This window comes from Ziziphus jujuba, chromosome 1, assembly GCF_031755915.1.
Source record: "Ziziphus jujuba cultivar Dongzao chromosome 1, ASM3175591v1".
Classification (NCBI taxonomy): domain Eukaryota; kingdom Viridiplantae; phylum Streptophyta; class Magnoliopsida; order Rosales; family Rhamnaceae; genus Ziziphus; species Ziziphus jujuba.
This window is the reverse complement of record NC_083379.1, coordinates 5,206,688-5,210,781: the sequence shown is the minus strand read 5'-3', so window position 1 is coordinate 5,210,781 and position 4,094 is coordinate 5,206,688.

Sequence of the window (4,094 nt, the reverse complement as noted above, 5' to 3'; positions counted from 1 at the left end):
TTTTTAATGATCATTAAATGATTAAAAATAAAATTGAAAAAGTAATTTTAATAGAATTTCATTTTGTTAAGTCTTTTTTCAAGTATTAAAAGAATTTTGAAATTATTTTGTTCTCTGCAATTTTAATACAATCGTTTGATAATAGTTAGATTTTTACACAATTAATTTTATTTATTTTCCTATTTCAATTTTCTCAAAAATACTCTAACTTTTTAGATGTCACGTTCATGTCATTCAGAGACATGGTGATTGAAAAAATTCCAAATACATTCTTCTTAATATCAACTTAAATATATATATATATATATATACACACACATATATATTGATAAGTGAAGTGCTGACGGAAAACAATTAGACGTTTTGGTAAAAGAATTCTCCTATATTATATATACAATCAATTTTCATTAGGACATATTGATGGAAAAATTATTAGGTCCTTTATCATAAGTCCTTTAATTGATTCAAAGGTTGAGATTGAAAGATATTTTTGTGATTTAAATGAATATAGTAATATACTAAAATTGTAGAAGGACAAAGTAAATACTGTTTGGGTTCATTTAAAACCTAAAAATAATTTTATATCTTGACCCTTGAACTAATTTAAAGAATAATAAGTAAAATTCTAATAAAAAAATCATTAAGACATTCTCATAGATGTGTTTGTGTTTGTTGCAAAAATTTACAAAATAAAATTGATAAAAGATTAAAAAAAATAATAAACTTAAAATGATAAAAACAATAAAAATGGAAAAGCAAAAGTAGGGCAATCATGCCATGAGGAGAACGCAAATGTGAACATTAGGGGTGGGCAAAATCCAATCCAACCCGTTCAACCCGCCCAATCCAATCCATTTTTAACGGTTTGGATTGGATTTTTACATTAATTGGATTTGATTGGGTTCAAAATATTATAAATTGTATGGATTGGATTGGTTATGGATTTGAAATATAAATCCAATCCAATCCAATCCGATCCAAATAATATATTATATAACTAAAAAATTATATATTTTTTATTTTTTTCATTTTTATATATTAATTTTAGAATATTTTTTTTCATTTTTATATATTAATTTTTAAATTTTTTTTCCATTTTTATATATTGATTTTTAATATATATATATATATATATTTTTTTTCCTTTTACATCCCCATCATATATATATATTCACATATATTGTATCCAATTGTTACTTTTATATATATATATATAAATGTTTAAATATAATTTATTGATAATTTTATTGTTTTGATCTTTGTAGAGCTTACAGAATCAACTAAAATTAGTGAACCTGTCAACGTTAATTGATTTATGATTTACCAAAATTTTAAGGTTAAAAAAAAAAAAGAATTATGCATTGATTCTTGAATGAATGAATTTTGACGAATGTATTATTTTACATTATTTGTTCTAACAATTTTAATTTGATTTTATAGGAGTGAGATGATGACATTAATATTTGCTATTTAATAAGTGCATGATGTGTATCATTTTTTACATTTTCTTCTTTATTTTCCATTGTAGACTATGTTGTATTATTCTAATTGTATTTTATGTTTGAATTTGAAATTTTTTTTATTTATATTATATATTTATAAATTAGTAAGTTTCAAACCGATCAACCAATCCAAACCAAACCGATCATAAATGGTTTGGTTTGGTTTGGATTTAATGCTTCAATGGTTTGGTTTGGATTGTAAATTAGAAAAACCGATATGTATGGATTGGATTGTATTTCGGTCCAAAACCGAACCAATCCAATCCATGCCCACCCCTAGTGAACACTGGGCTGCGTTTACTTTTTGTCTAATTTATGAGAAAATAGAAGTAATTGATTTAACAAAACACCAAAATGGGAAAGAGAAGTGGATTGTAGCTTTCTATGTATGTATATATATTTCATTGCATCTCTAAAACTATATAATACAAATTTTAATTTCTATTAATTTTTCTCTAACTTAATCATAATGAGAAACAAGGTAAATTTTAAAAAGATAGTAACTTGATTTAATCATAATGAAAAACAAGATAAATTTTAAAAAGATAGTAACTTGATGAACAATAAAGTTGTCATGTCTCAAACTACGGAAAAAATTCTTTTTGTTTACATAACTTTACCAACTTCGTCACATGCAATTTTCCCAATGGGAATTCGCACATCAAATGAAGTATGTTAATTGATTTCCCACCTAATTCTCTTGATAAGATGTAAATTCTCTTCAACTTTCAGAATTGCATGGTTTATTAATTAATAGTTAATACATCTGCGTGAACAAGTTCTCCTCCAAATTTAAAATAACAAAAATTTTGTTTATGCCAGTTTTCTGCAAAGACTAGTATATATATATTTATATACTCTTGTTATTTTTCCCGATGGGAATTTACACACCAGAATGAAGTATTTTGATTTCCCACCTAATCCTCTTGACAATATGGGTATAAATTGCCTCCAACTTTTACAATAATGCATTTGCGCGCCACGGCGGATCCAGGAAAATTTTCAAGGGGCACCTCCTAGTAACAAAGTTATTATTTTTTTCAGATAAAAATTTTGACTAAACCCTTGATAAAATACATAAATAGTAATTAATAAAAAAATCAACGTTTGTTACCATTTGTCTTTGAGGTTTTTGTCTTTTCATGTTGATTTTTTTAACAAATATTTTCATTGAATTTTTCACAACAATTTAAAAAAAAAAAAACAATATGATAATGACTTAATTATTAAATATACTTGCACAATTTGAAAATATATTTTTCAAACTAAAAAATTATCTAAACAATCTAAAATAATTAAAACTTTTTTCCCATTAATACATGTTAGTTATCATTTTTTTTTTGGCTAAACATTAGTTATGTAATATTCCGATTTGAGAAAACAATTTGAATTTGAATTTTTGATTAAGTTTGACTAGAGTTGATCAGGATTAATCGAGTGGATCCCACTATTAATTTATTCGCACTGCTAGAGTTTCATTTTAACTAAGGCATCATTGCAATATACACATCATTATGAGTGCATAGACTAGTTGCATGCCAAAATCGGAGTTGAAATCATAATGTTATAGTCATATAAAGTTTAGGTCTAGGTCTAGACTGATCTAGCGAGGTTAAAGTTGACTTTTTATATGTATAAATCATGACTTTGACTTCTATAATGCCGTACAGTGCTCGTAGATAGAAGTCTGTAAATTAGCAATATGCTTAATTTAGACATATGGTTTAAGAGTTATGGATTTGTAAAGTTGCAATTATTTTTTTGAGACTTATCTTTCTAGACAGTTTTTATCAAAAAACATGCAAAGAAATGTTTGACAAGATCTCTAACAAGTGCCAGTGTCATCAATTGATAGCTGCTATGTGTCATGATATGATAAGGCCACATGTCATTTTATTTTCCATTTTTTTCTCTTTCTCTCTTCCCTTCATGCACGAAGGTTCTCTCCTTCTCTCTCTCTCTCTCTCTCTCGCTCTCTCTCTTGGAGTTAGACGAAATTGGCCATGTTCCAGCAACCTAATGCCAACATGCATTGGCCATTGTGGAGGTTGATATCGAGGTGACTTCGACTGCAATATTTCTGGCTAATTGGTAGGAGGATGTGCCGGGATCGACGTTTGGGTGTCGAAATCTATGTTTGGATGCTGGCTGCTAGTGTTGTCCAGTTCACCTAATTTGAACAATCTTCAGCTAACCCTCTTTCTATTTATGGGGAGAAAATCTTGGGTAATACAGTGGTAAATTTACGGAGGGTCAATTTTCATACGAATTTATGAGTCTTTATATTGTTTCCTTTGAACAACTTGGTGTATTAATTGTGTCCATGGCTGCCAAATAACCTAATCGTATAACATGTCATAATGATTTGAACACTCCATATCCATAATTTCTGTAATTAAACTAATATAACGTTATCATTGTAATGATTAGTTACTCAATATATATTCAAGGCCAAGCTACCACACCTTGGCTACTGGACAATGCATGGTTATATATAAATTGAAAAATTTATTCAATTTGTTAGGCATGATATAATATATAGGAATAAGACTTTTAGTGGTTCATTTGTTCCATTTTCCAAGTGGACGGTAA